General features: G+C 40.8%; 1 protein-coding gene across 3 annotated transcripts in view; it reads right to left on the bottom strand.

Moving 5' to 3' along the window:
* The window catches only part of LOC149088313 (uncharacterized), a 148652-nt gene that overhangs the window by 131900 nt on the left and 1018 nt on the right, over positions 1–15734 (bottom strand). The window lies entirely within an intron of this gene.

Here is a 15734-nt window from a genome sequence, read left to right on the forward strand (position 1 = left end):
ACCAATTACCCGGGACACCAATTCGCATACTTTTGGTGGGGCCCCAGACTGGCTTTACCTCGGGCTTCGGCTGTTGCAAATTCTACAACAGAAAAGAATGAGATTCATCCAGGGCCCCCAAAATGAAACCTGTAAACATAGGGCCCCCGACTTGGAAGCTTGTCGGTCATCCCCCGGAGCGAGTGCCATGAAAAATTCCATTTGTATTCGTTTTACGAACGAATAAAATCCAGGGCCCCCAACCAATTACCCGGGACACAAATTCGCATACTTTTGGTGGGGCCCCAGACTGGCTTTATCTCGGTCTTCCGCTGTTGCGAATTCTACTACAGAAAAGAATGAGATTCGTCCAGGGCCCCAAAATGAAACCTGTAAACATAGGGCCCCCGACTTGGAAGCTTGTCGGTCATCCCCCGGAGCGAGTGCCATGAAAAATTTTCATTTGTATTCGTTTTACCAACGAATAAAATCCAGGGCCCCCAACCAATTACCCGGGACACCAATTCGCATACTTTTGGTGGGGCCCCAGACTGGCTTTACCTCGGGCTTCGGCTGTTGCAAATTCTACAACAGAAAAGAATGAGATTCATCCAGGGCCCCCAAAATGAAACCTGTAAACATAGGGCCCCCGACTTGGAAGCTTGTCGGTCATCCCCCGGAGCGAGTGCCATGAAAAATTCCATTTGTATTCGTTTTACCAACGAATAAAATCCAGGGCCCCCAACCAATTACCCGGGACACCAATTCGCATACTTTTGGTGGGGCCCCAGACTGGCTTTATCTCGGGCTTCGGCTGTTGCAAATTCTACAACAGAAAAGAATGAGATTCATCCAGGGCCCCCAAAACGAAACCTGTAAACATAGGGCCCCCGACTTGGAAGCTTGTCGGTCATCCCGCGGAGCGAGTGCCATGAAAAATTTTCATTTGTATTCGTTTTACCAACGAATAAAATCCAGGGCCCCCAACCAATTACCCGGGACACCAATTCGCATACTTTTGGTGGGGCCCCAGACTGGCTTTATCTCGGTCTTCCGCTGTTGCGAATTCTACTACAGAAAAGAATGAGATTCGTCCAGGGCCCCAAAATGAAACCTGTAAACATAGGGCCCCCGACTTGGAAGCTTGTCGGTCATCCCCCGGAGCGAGTGCCATGAAAAATTTTCATTTGTATTCGTTTTACCAACGAATAAAATCCAGGGCCCCCAACCAATTACCCGGGACACCAATTCGCATAGTTTTGGTGGGGCCCCAGACTGGCTTTACCTCGGGCTTCGGCTGTTGCAAATTCTACAACAGAAAAGAATGAGATTCATCCAGGGCCCCCAAAACGAAACCTGTAAACATAGGGCCCCTGACTTGGAAGCTTGCCGGTCATCCCCCGGAGCGAGTGCCATGAAAAATTTTCATTTGTATTCGTTTTACCAACGAATAAAATCCAGGGCCCCCAAAATGAAACCTGTAAACATAGGGCCCCCGACTTGGAAGCTTGTCGGTCATCCCCCGGAGCGAGTGCCATGAAAAATTTTCATTTGTATTCGTTTTACCAACGAATAAAATCCAGGGCCCCCAAAATGAAACCTGTAAACATAGGGCCCCCGACTTGGAAGCTTGTCGGTCATCCCCCGGAGCGAGTGCCATGAAAAATGTCCATTTGTATTCGTTTTGCCAACGAATAAAATCCAGGGCCCCCAACCAATTACCCGGGACACCAATTCGCATACTTTTGGTGGGCCCCAGACTGGCTTTATCTCGGTCTTCCGCTGTTGCGAATTCTACAACAGAAAAGAATGAGATTCGTCCAGGGCCCCAAAATGAAACCTGTAAACATGGGGCCCCCGACTTGGAAGCTTGTCGGTCATCCCCCGGTGCGAGTGCTATGAAAAATTTTCATTTGTATTCGTTTTACCAACGAATAAAGTCCAGGGCACCCAAAATGAAACCTGTAAACATGGGCCCCGACTTGGAAGCTTGTCGGCCATCCCACGGAGCGAGTACCATGAAAAATTTTCATTTGTATTCGTTTTACCAACGAATAAAATCCAGGACCCCCCAACCAATTACCCGGGACACCAATTCGCATACTTTTGGTGGGGCCCCAGACTGGATATATCTTTTGCTTCCGCTATCGAAATTTTTTAACGTTAAAGCAGCAAGAAAACAATGAGATCCATCAAGGGCCCCTGGAAATGAAAACTTTTTACTTATACGTGAAATCTTCCCCGGGTACCCCGACCCTGTGTTGGGAGCACTGCTGTTGTGTGTGTATATTACACATATATATACCTCTCGGCATGGACCTCCCCCCCCCCACAAAGGAAGGGCTGACAGGGGCCACAACGATTCTTTTCACTTTTTGATTTTTCACACTATAAATTAATCACAGGGGGCCCCTGAAAAGCTGGTTTGGGGGCTCGAAATCTAAATTCCAGCCTAAGGGCTCTGCTGTAGGATGTAGGAGCCTCTTGGTACATGCACATAACATGGTCCCGATGGGTCAAATGGGTCCCGATATGTGAATATCGACCCAATATCGATATATGATATATGATATCATATCGATATATGAATGTGAATATCGATATATCAATCGAACCCACTTCCGTAACAGAGTTTCCGTCACTCGGTTGCTTAGCAACAGGCCCTTTTCGAGTTTGTTTGTGATTTTATATTATAGAATAGATATATATAAGTATATATATATATATATATATATATTTTTTTTTTTTTTTTTTTTTTTTCATATGAAGTATCTTAGTTATTTAAAGTTGTATACAGAAGCCAAAATCATCAGTCTCATTCTAACCACATTTTCTAACCTTTGGCTAAATTCGGATGCTCTATATCTTTAGCAAATTCATGAATAAGGATTGTATCACACATCTAAATGTAGTGGTGTATTTCTCACAGGGTTTCTTTTTCCCTTCTCGAAGAAGCAGCAACAGTAGTGACACCATCATGCTAGGGGCACAGGTGGTCCTATAATCCAATAAAGACACCAGCTGTCCTTAAAGGACAAAGATTAGTGTACTGGTAGTTACATTACCTCTCAGACATTTTAATTTTCTTTCCCATAAGAACTAGCACATCTCCTACTGTATAGCTCCCAGTATTAATATTCAATAGTCGTTTTTTTTTATACTTCCACCATTAAGCCCAGTTAATCAAGGTTTTATTGTATAGTAGTAACAAAATTATGAAAAATAATCAGCTATATACAGGGTGATTATAATTAAAGTTTTGATTCCAAAACTATACAATAAGTACTGGTCAGAATGACTTGAAAATTTGCATGGATACTCCTGAAACAATGGAAATTTCTTTGGCAAAAAAAGAAGCTGTACTTGGCCAGCAGTATAATCTATTTTGTGCAACCACATCATTTCGGCACTTCAGCAGCACCAGGGTGTGGATAGAACAATTTTTATCAAGATGCACATTGTAATACCAGCAAAGCAACTGCTGAAGAACTATTTTGACAATAACAGGATGACATGACACCTGGCCGGCAGCCAGTTCCCCTAACCTTAACCCTTGCAAGTTCTTGCTGTGGCGGATACCTCAAAATGTTATGAACAGTGGTCGGATTGCAAACTTTGGTGAATTGCAAGCTCAGCACGTTCCCTATACGTTAGAAGTTCCTCAGGAATAATAACGTGGGGGCGCGTTTGGTTTAATAAAGGTGAATTGCAAGTGCATCCACATCATGACGACCATGGCATACTTTGATCTGTTGTTGAACAAGAATTTTTGTTCTTTCACCTCATAGCCAGAACACGGTGGACAACATATTTAACATTCAAGATATGCAGAAGACTGGATGTTGTGAAGATATTTTTTATTTCAGATGTTAATTTTTCAAGGAAGGAATATCTTGTATTAACAAGTGGAGAGCGACATTCATGTCATATATATAGCCCTCTGGTGGCTCGTCGTCCATGAGCTATTAGCTGATCGGTTTCATCGTCCATTGCACGGTTCCGTTCGGCATATATACGCTCTAGCGAAGGAAAATCTCTATCTCCTCTGTAGCTTAGTGGTCAGAGCACTCGTCCGGCAATCGAGGGACCCGGGTTCGACTCCCGGTAGAGGCAGAGATGAGTTTTTTCCTTCCTTGAAAAATTAACATCTGAAATAAAAAATATCTTCACAACATCCAGTCTTCTGCATATCTTGTATTAACAAGTGGAGAGCGACATTCATGTCATATATTTAACATTTCTTGAGCAAGTTGTAGTTCAATTTGTCCAATTTCATTGTTTAATTCAATTGTTCAATTTTGTTTTGTGGTTTCCATGAAACTATGAAATCGTGTAATGCCAATTAAGTTATCGTTTTGCCTTGACTGGCTATCTTGTCCATTCTGTGAGCAAATTTCCCACGTGTACAGTGTCGTTAAATTTGCATTTTTAAGTATATTTGTCTCCTTTGCCATATAAAATTCCATTGCTTCGGGAGTATCCATGCAAATTTTCAAGTCATTCTGACAATCGTTCTTTTTTTACAGTGTTTTGAAATCAGAAGTTTGGTTATAATCACCCTGCATATCGTAAATCATTGCTAATTAATCTGTATTATTTATGCTTCATTAAATACATTATATTCACCTAGTTTTTATCGCAGTTTTGGAAAATATCTTCCAAATCAAGTATACTGAAAGTAACTGGAGAAAACACCCCTTTATATTATATAGTTAATAATAACATTAACAATTTTCAAACACACAGTAATTCATTGAGTTCAGCAAAAAAATAATTAAATTGCGGAAGTTGGTTTTTATTAAAATGTAAGAAATATTTATAGATTAATTAATATGGGCATTGTGTTAATTACATTAATAAACATTTTATTTTAATTATTAGAAGTCTGTATGATCTTTCAAAAATTTTATTGTTTTTAATGTTAATGCTATTTAAACCAATAAAGCCTGATTTAAACCGTTTTTTTTGAAAAAAAATTCGGTTTTTTACCAACCCTGATTGGGATAACCCTACTAATTTACAGTACTTTCGCTACGCCACTGTGCGGTCGTGCGGGCATCGTGCTGGACTCTCCTCCTAAGGATCAAGCGGCCCTACCACCCCTTCCCCCCGCTTGTATATACGGGGTGATTATAAAAAAACTATCCCGACATATAGGCCCCTAACTATCATACCATTCACAGAAACTGAATGAAATTTTGGCATAAGGTATTTTGATGTATGCGCTCAAGAATGATATGGAAAACAACAGTGTTACTCTAACAGTTACGGTTACAGTGAGAAAATTTCGAAAATATCAAATGGCAACACCAAGTTTTTTTGTATTGGAATGCGATCTCCATACTGAAAAACACTAAATAGCGTTGGAATGGCACCTGTAGCACGAAAATCCCCGGAGCTAGGCAAGGAAAAAGTAAAAAGGACTTTGCCGTGCACCAGAGCATTAATGTTCGTTTCATTCGTCACACCGAGATCCCAGCCTGATTAGTCCTCCACAAGGTCATGTGGAAAACACAATAAAATGCTTTATTTTATGCTGCTTCTCTGTCCTTATTGGTTGTCCTCACTTTTAGCCTATCTACCGCCGGTGATTTTCATGCTACAGTTGCCGTTCGAACGCTATTTAGGGGTTTTCACAATGGAGATCACATTCCAATACAAAAAACTTGGTGTTGCCATTTGATATTTTCGAAATTTTCTCACTGTAACCGTAACTGTTAGTGATACTGTTGTTTTCCATATCATTCTTGAGCGCATACATCAAAATACCTTATGCCAAAATTTCATTTAGTTTCTGTGAATGGTATGATAGTTAGGGGCCCATATGTCGGGATAGTTTTTTTATAAGCACCCTGTATATAAAAGGATATCCGAGCGAGAAAATAATTACCAAACAACCACAAAACCTAAAATACTTTCGTTTTTCTATGCAAAAAGTACTGAAACGAGTGTGGGGGTGGCTATCTAATACGCCATCCCCCGCAGCAAGCGCATCGTGACCCCACACACCTCCGGGAATGTCGGCACGTTTAATAACATCTTTGAGTGCAAGTGAAAAATAAAAAAATATATATTAGAAAATAAATATATAATCATTTAAAAAAATTGAAGCTGTAAGGTAAACCTTTCGGTTGCCTTCGATTCCGCGTCGTCGTACTGCTCAACAGTTGCTGCTAGCCATTTTTAATTACTAAATACAGTAAAACCTCGATAAGTCGTCACCTCAAGTTATCGAAAAATTATGACGGCTTATGCGGAGTGCCGTCAGTTTTAATGTGCAATGTTGTGAAAATCGTATTAATTTAAAGTAATATGACATTTATTAAAGTATGAATCAAAATAACAATATCAATAAAATTTACAGATTGCGAAAGAGTAAATAATAGCAATTTTTTATCTTTTTTATCTCTTACTTAACTTATTGTGGTGAAATGTACTGAACACTTTGATTTATACTAGTAATTTTTAATTTAGACCAACAGAGCAACTGTTAGAATAGGTAGCTTTTCTTCATAATAGAAACTCTCTATAGCACATTATTTTACATATACATCAAATTTAATTTTAGTGATTTAATTCTTCACCAGTAGTTCATGATACAACTACAAAGTAATCTCGAACACTTTTGACTTTGTGGAGGGGGCCCTGGGCAGGGGAAAGTAAACAGAAGACCTCAACTTGGGAAAGAATGACTGATTTTTTTCTACAAAGATATTTTGTTTAAATTTCAAGACCTAAATTAGTAGCATCCATGCTTTCTATGATTGTTTATTATCCTTGCCCGCGTTGCACTTCGACTTGATTAATTTGATTCTTTGATTGACATAATTTTTGATTTCCTTGCACTATATGTAATATTTGACGTATCAATAAATTTTGGTTTTGCCGGAGATGCCCTGGTCCCCCCCCCTCCCCGGGGGCGAAGTGCTTACGTTGCTTCTTGCGACAGAGCCTGGGTGTCTTGCAGTTTCTCTAATGGAGCGCATGCAGAAATGAGATCTAGCTTGAACAGTCCCCAACGTTCCAAAAACCTTAGTCGGCAAATGAACTTCCCCAGCGTAACTTTTCGTTACTTAAACTGTTCCGTTTGGGTATATTTGTATTTTATGGTGACTTTTAAGCATATGGTGTTAATAAGCTTTTTTTAATGGGAGCCATAAAAATAGTCTGTTCCTCTTTCTCAAACTTTTCCATAGTGACGAGTTAACCGAAATTAGTGACGAGTAAACGAGGGTTTAATAACATTGTTATCTATGAGAGCTGGAAGGGCCTGAAGAAAAATGGCGACTTAACCTTAGTGACGACTTAACGAGGTTTTACTGTATATCAATTCTTGAACATCTATTTGTCTCTAATGTGTATGCGCTCTCAGAATGGACAATGGTAATCGCGAGCGCTAGACATCAGTTTCTCTCGGATATACTTTAATAAGCATGGGGGGGGGGGGGAATGGCAGGGCCCCAGGTTCGAACCCCGTTGCCGGCGCAGTGGTAGTCGACTGAAGTTGGTTTTCTGTTGTTTCCAACTTCGAGGCGCGAAGGCGAGCCGGTCTCCCATTTGAAAAATTCTCTCCGCAGAGAGCAGGCAGACCTACAACGCGATACTGACATAACATGAAAATTCAAGCATTTCCATCTTTACTTCAGAAAATGGAAGACAGATGGGAGCACAAACACGAAACAAGCGCAACTCGACAACATAAATACGTTATGGCCACACATACCCTCCGAACACACACACATTTCAGCATGTGCCGATTCATTTGAAATGCTGTGTGTAGACGAATGTGTACGAGCTGCATGTACGGTTAAGTAGTATTACTTTGATTACACTACACGCGTAGGTGTAGGAGTCCTATTTCAATAAATAAGAAAGATATTCACTTTATGTGACATGGTGCCCTTTACCTCCGCCATACAGATATAGGCTATCCCAAAAGTTTATATGTAGATTCTTGTTTATTCTGTGTATAACTTTTGTAGCACAATGTGTAATGAAATTCAATTTTTTCCCAGAAAATGAAAAGCATTTTTCAGAAAATAATAATGATTGAATTTATAATCGTTAATTGTTAAGATTTCATGTTTATGGAAACTTCTTTTCCATAGCACATTAATCAAAAACCGATCGCTAATCGTAAGAATTGTAACAGTTTTATTTGATAGGTGGCGGAAGGGGGGGGGGGATTCGTTCTAGTTCGTTAATGTCTTTTCACAATGCAATATAATACTGTACTATATAATTGTTTTAAATATTTTCTGGAAGGCATATTTTTTGCTAATGAAATTTTATTTTCATCCGTTTATTGGTTACGGACAGAAGTAACTAAGAAAGACACAATTTGTACGTGGTGAAAGTGTGCAAAATATGGACATGACTGAGAATGCTTCCAGGTACATAAAGTTTTTTGCTCAGAATAAAATCCCCCCGCATTAGCCCCCCCCCCCGTTCATCATGGAGCTAGACTTCCCTCAAGACAGAGATCTTTGGTGGCCACCCAGTCCAGGGTAATTTATAGAGAGAGTGTGGGGGGAAAAAAAACCAATGAGGTTCTTTCAGGCGCCATGCCATACCCTTGTAGGGGTCACGGTACTCACTGAAATAATTGAGGATAGATGCTTGATTTTATACTCTGGAGATATTCACTGACAACTCAGATGAACACCCTTATGGTTCAATGATTATTTCAATTAAAACCTTACGTCAGAGTTCTTAAACGTGTGCTTTTCGTCTGGTGATGGTTATATATATATATATATACTAGGGGGGCTCTGCCCCCCTGCCGCCTTTGGCGGCCAACCCCCCCCCCCCCCACTTCTCTCCCGGACATATCTTGTTTATTTCGTCCCACTTCATCAGCGTGCTATGGAAAAGGGGAAAGGGACGTGTGAAAGCACCAGCCTACTGAAAAAGCGAATTTTAATGAAAATAATAATAAAGCAACAAAAAACAAATGAGATTCATCAAGTATCCCCAGAAAACTTCCCCATGGGGGTCCCCAGATTCAATTCGCTGAATTTCAGTGGGGCCCCACACTGGATATATCTTGGGCTACCGATGTGTTGCAAATTTTACAATGTTAAACCACAAAAATCAATGAGATACATTCAGGGGCACCGAATTACAACCTACCAACATTTCCATGAAGCCCTGACCTGCAAGCTTGTCGGACACCCCCCTGTGAGAATTTTTCATTTTTATCAATTTTACAACGAATAAAATCCAGGGCCCCCAAACAATTACCCGGGACACCAATTCGCATACTTTAGGTGGGGCCCCAGACTGGCTTTATCTCGGGCTTCCGCTGTTGCAAATTCTACAACAGAAAAGAATGAGATTCATCCAGGGCCCCCAAAATGAAACCCGTAAACATGGTCCCCGACTTGGAAGCTTGTCGGTCATCCCCCGGAGCGAGTGCCATGAAAAATTCCATTTGTATTCGTTTTACCAACGAATAAAATCCAGGGCCCCCAACCAATTACCCGGGACACCAATTCGCATACTTTTGGTGGGGCCCCAGACTGGCTTTACCTCGGGCTTCGGCTGTTGCAAATTCTACAACAGAAAAGAATGAGATTCATCCAGGGCCCCCAAAATGAAACCTGTAAACATAGGGCCCCCGACTTGGAAGCTTGTCGGTCATCCCCCGGAGCGAGTGCCATGAAAAATTCCATTTGTATTCGTTTTACGAACGAATAAAATCCAGGGCCCCCAACCAATTACCCGGGACACAAATTCGCATACTTTTGGTGGGGCCCCAGACTGGCTTTATCTCGGTCTTCCGCTGTTGCGAATTCTACTACAGAAAAGAATGAGATTCGTCCAGGGCCCCAAAATGAAACCTGTAAACATAGGGCCCCCGACTTGGAAGCTTGTCGGTCATCCCCCGGAGCGAGTGCCATGAAAAATTTTCATTTGTATTCGTTTTACCAACGAATAAAATCCAGGGCCCCCAACCAATTACCCGGGACACCAATTCGCATACTTTTGGTGGGGCCCCAGACTGGCTTTACCTCGGGCTTCGGCTGTTGCAAATTCTACAACAGAAAAGAATGAGATTCATCCAGGGCCCCCAAAATGAAACCTGTAAACATAGGGCCCCCGACTTGGAAGCTTGTCGGTCATCCCCCGGAGCGAGTGCCATGAAAAATTCCATTTGTATTCGTTTTACCAACGAATAAAATCCAGGGCCCCCAACCAATTACCCGGGACACCAATTCGCATACTTTTGGTGGGGCCCCAGACTGGCTTTATCTCGGGCTTCGGCTGTTGCAAATTCTACAACAGAAAAGAATGAGATTCATCCAGGGCCCCCAAAACGAAACCTGTAAACATAGGGCCCCCGACTTGGAAGCTTGTCGGTCATCCCGCGGAGCGAGTGCCATGAAAAATTTTCATTTGTATTCGTTTTACCAACGAATAAAATCCAGGGCCCCCAACCAATTACCCGGGACACCAATTCGCATACTTTTGGTGGGGCCCCAGACTGGCTTTATCTCGGTCTTCCGCTGTTGCGAATTCTACTACAGAAAAGAATGAGATTCGTCCAGGGCCCCAAAATGAAACCTGTAAACATAGGGCCCCCGACTTGGAAGCTTGTCGGTCATCCCCCGGAGCGAGTGCCATGAAAAATTTTCATTTGTATTCGTTTTACCAACGAATAAAATCCAGGGCCCCCAACCAATTACCCGGGACACCAATTCGCATAGTTTTGGTGGGGCCCCAGACTGGCTTTACCTCGGGCTTCGGCTGTTGCAAATTCTACAACAGAAAAGAATGAGATTCATCCAGGGCCCCCAAAACGAAACCTGTAAACATAGGGCCCCTGACTTGGAAGCTTGCCGGTCATCCCCCGGAGCGAGTGCCATGAAAAATTTTCATTTGTATTCGTTTTACCAACGAATAAAATCCAGGGCCCCCAAAATGAAACCTGTAAACATAGGGCCCCCGACTTGGAAGCTTGTCGGTCATCCCCCGGAGCGAGTGCCATGAAAAATTTTCATTTGTATTCGTTTTACCAACGAATAAAATCCAGGGCCCCCAAAATGAAACCTGTAAACATAGGGCCCCCGACTTGGAAGCTTGTCGGTCATCCCCCGGAGCGAGTGCCATGAAAAATGTCCATTTGTATTCGTTTTGCCAACGAATAAAATCCAGGGCCCCCAACCAATTACCCGGGACACCAATTCGCATACTTTTGGTGGGCCCCAGACTGGCTTTATCTCGGTCTTCCGCTGTTGCGAATTCTACAACAGAAAAGAATGAGATTCGTCCAGGGCCCCAAAATGAAACCTGTAAACATGGGGCCCCCGACTTGGAAGCTTGTCGGTCATCCCCCGGTGCGAGTGCTATGAAAAATTTTCATTTGTATTCGTTTTACCAACGAATAAAGTCCAGGGCACCCAAAATGAAACCTGTAAACATGGGCCCCGACTTGGAAGCTTGTCGGCCATCCCACGGAGCGAGTACCATGAAAAATTTTCATTTGTATTCGTTTTACCAACGAATAAAATCCAGGACCCCCCAACCAATTACCCGGGACACCAATTCGCATACTTTTGGTGGGGCCCCAGACTGGATATATCTTTTGCTTCCGCTATCGAAATTTTTCAACGTTAAAGCAGCAAGAAAACAATGAGATCCATCAAGGGCCCCTGGAAATGAAAACTTTTTACTTATACGTGAAATCTTCCCCGGGTACCCCGACCCTGTGTTGGGAGCACTGCTGTTGTGTGTGTATATTACACATATATATACCTCTCGGCATGGACCTCCCCCCCCCCACAAAGGAAGGGCTGACAGGGGCCACAACGATTCTTTTCACTTTTTGATTTTTCACACTATAAATTAATCACAGGGGGCCCCTGAAAAGCTGGTTTGGGGGCTCGAAATCTAAATTCCAGCCTAAGGGCTCTGCTGTAGGATGTAGGAGCCTCTTGGTACATGCACATAACATGGTCCCGATGGGTCAAATGGGTCCCGATATGTGAATATCGACCCAATATCGATATATGATATATGATATCATATCGATATATGAATGTGAATATCGATATATCAATCGAACCCACTTCCGTAACAGAGTTTCCGTCACTCGGTTGCTTAGCAACAGGCCCTTTTCGAGTTTGTTTGTGATTTTATATTATAGAATAGATATATACAAAATCAAAGCTCTCTTGATTATATATATATGTCATGAAAATTCTGAATTTTCGTTAATTCTGGAATTATCTCTCTCTCTCTCTCTCTCGCTCTTTTCGTTGATTCTGAAATTCTATGAGGGGGTTAATGCATGCAGATTTTCCAATTTTTAAATACTATGAAATTTCCTGCGTCTAACTGTGTTCAAGTTTTTGGTTCTACTTGTAGTGAAAATATCTTTAAAATATTTTAATACAAACTGCTGGCAAGCATTGCGCATGCTAATGTTTTTCACTAAAATGTTTTTTTCTCAAAACTAAGTTTTTTGTTCTAGATAAGGAACATTTTTTTCGAACACCGCTCATTCCAATGTCTTGAAACTTTGTGTGGCTCTAGAAAGACTGGTGTTACATACTTCGACACGAAGATTTTTCATTAAAATTATTTGAAAAACTTTTATGGCACAAAATTTGGCTACATTTTGGTGATTTTTGAAAAAGTTGCATGTTGTTGTTTGTAGTTAAAATTCGATAAAAAAAACAAGCAACAATTAAAATCCTAAAAGCTCGTGTCGACGTGTATAACACCATAGTGTTGGGAGAGGCAAAGTTTCAAGACATTGGAATGAGCGGTGTTCGAAAAAAATGTTCCTTATCTAGAACAAAAACTTAGTTTTGAGAAAAAAGCATTTTAGTGAAAAACCTTGGCATGTGCAATGACTGTGAGCAGTTTGTATTAAAATATTTTAAGAATATTTTCACTACAAGGGGAACCAAAAACTTGAACACAGTTAGACGCAGGAAATTTCATAGCATTTAAAAATTGAAAAAATTGTAGAATGTGTTTTTTAGAAAATTTGCGTGTGTACCGACCCCCAATTGTTGCAGGTAAAAATGATTTTTCTTCATTTAACGCTGTTCTTTCCCAAATTTTCTCCGTTTTTCGAATTAGGTTATCTCTGTAAATATTGCAATTAGAAACGTAGAACTTTTTTTGTTGGCATCAAGAGAGACGGGGCAACAACTTTCTAATTGGAAGTTAGAGCACGAAGGGAACCGTATAAAAATTTAGATTGTTTTTTTTATTTTGTTACACGCTGTATTTTCACTCTCAAAACTGGTACAGGGTAATTTTTGAATGCCCGTTGAGCATTTTTGAAACTATAATCATACCTCTACAACGGACGATTGATGAGATAAAGTCCGTGCTAGCACTTACAGGACACCCTGTATAGTAGAAAGATATGTGTCTGGAAAAAATCATGAACAGGAATATGGAAAGAAAAGAGGGAAAGAAAAAGCAACTTCAGTTGATAGGGTTACTTTATAGCTTCACGATGGTGAAGAGAGAGGTAAGAAAACACAGAGCACTTGTTTAAATTTATTCCACTGGTGTTTGGATGCAATATTACGTCCGTGATCTTAAAGAAATTAAGCGAACGGAAAATAAAATCTCGACTCTTCGCAAAGTATGATAAAGTATATACTAGTGAAAACGTTTCAGAATTCACACTAGTTCAGAAATCGATTACTGTGTAATTCGACTTGTAATAATTGTCAAATTTTAGCTTTAGTCACCATGAACAGCAGAAAACAGCAGTTCTTCTACATTTCTTAGCTTCCACTGGGCTTTTCAAGAGTAGAGCTTTTTTGCCCCCACTATTTCACTGGAGAAGGCGCTGCGTATGGGACGTGATTATATCTTTGCGCACACACAAACCTCATTTTAACTTCTAAAAGAAATTAGGGAAGATTATTTGAATGTCTAATAAGCAGTAGGGATCTTCAAAATTCTGCAGTGGAATGTGTACGAAAGTATTTACCAGGGCTGGACTAATATCCAAAAATTTAATGCTCGGTCGGGCGTGTAACTTAAAATAATGGGTGCCCGAATCAATATTTTACATGCCCGAAAAATATTATCACTGAATTTATTTGTTTCAAAAAATTTTAAAAACAAATTCCTTTATTTGCATAAAAAATACAACTTTTTTTAAATCGAAATTTGAAAGAAATACGAAAATTCAAAAGGAGAGAGGGGGGGGGGGGAGAGAATGTGTTCACTAATCAAAAATCTAAAATTAGTCAAACCGCTAATTACAGTTCCACGATATTGGCGTCTGAAAAGAAGTCACCAAGTTACTATTCACCTCACTTATAGAATCACAGCCAATTTACGGTAAGGAACGAGATTTGGACAGGCGCGAGACCTGGATAGGGTGGCCAGATCATGCTACTGAGAAACCGAAACATCTTCTGGAAACAAATCTTCATTACCCTTCGGCCTCGCTCGAAATAGTCCACTGGTCAAAACAGCCATTTTACTGATGAATAAATACTACCTATCGCACACTTAGAAGCATATTGTTATAACTAAAATAAAAAAATAAAAAAAAAACTGCGGAATAATGAAAATAAACTTCATTTTTTCAATACAAAAGGCTGCCTACAAGAACGCAACTTTGCCTGCTTACAGGACAGTTTTGTAGCCAATAGGAATGCCACTATTACCGACTTGTAGAGATAAACATTGTTTTGAATATGGAATCAACTCAATTCAGTGAATTTTTGAGTTGCGACAGTGTGTATTCTTCTAGGTGTGTGTGTGTGTGATATAAAAATCCAACAGAGAGGGCCACAATCTAGATAAGAAAACGTGTACTCGGACTGCCAGGACAAATATCATTTTGGCCGAAAAAAGTGATACTTTTGTTTCCTATGATCCAGTACGCCAGACCTACCCTAGTTGAGGGTAGGCCCGAAAATTACTTAAAAAAGGAAACAGAAAATTTTGGAATTTACAGAAGTCCGAGGTGTTGGGTAAAAATCACTGAAAAATCATCGAGAGAGAGAGAGATTTTCTCGTTCAACTCCACTCGATGCGCTAGAAAAACAAAAAGAATCGATATTCGATGAAAGTCGGTTCTTTATAATTACAGATTCTTGACATGGGTGGAGATACGGAGGGCGGGGTGCCCAACGTCAAAGGTGAAGTTGACTGATCTAATGTATACATGCATATATGAATTGACATCATCATCATCATCGTGCCCCCCCCCCCCCAGAAATAATGACCGTGCTTCCCCCCCCCCACTTCCGAGTCAATCTCCGCCTATGATTCTTGAATCTGCCACTACTCAAGTTATTATCATTGATCGTGTGCAGAGAGAAATGTTTCGCTTTAAGTAATTCAAGAAAGAAACAAAAAAGGCGTACATCACATCATCCAAACAGAGCCGACTTGAAATCTCATGAGCCTCGGGGGACCCTTTTCAAATTCTGTAAAAAAAATCTGTCGACAGCAATTAAACCCCGAATTGAATCGGTGAGATGCATGTGCGGTTAAGAAGTAGTATCTATTCGTACTGTATTAACTTCGAGGTACGAATACAACATCAGAAGATCTCCCCTTTAAAAGTTCGCTACAGAGAGCAACAGACCTTACAACGATACAAATATTCAATTATTACACTTCACTCGCAATTTCAAGTATAGAGGGCAGCACTAACTGCACGTACAATCACTAGATATACGCACAAACTGTTTGGTACAAGCGCCTCGGTAAGAACTCACTCAATCCTGAAAGGAAGTAGTGAATAAATTAAATAATAATTA

This window comes from Pholcus phalangioides, unplaced genomic scaffold (assembly GCF_987345545.1).
Source record: "Pholcus phalangioides strain wild (caught in Gottingen) unplaced genomic scaffold, Ppha-v1.0 ptg000003l_1, whole genome shotgun sequence".
NCBI classification, from domain to species: Eukaryota; Metazoa; Arthropoda; class Arachnida; order Araneae; family Pholcidae; genus Pholcus; species Pholcus phalangioides.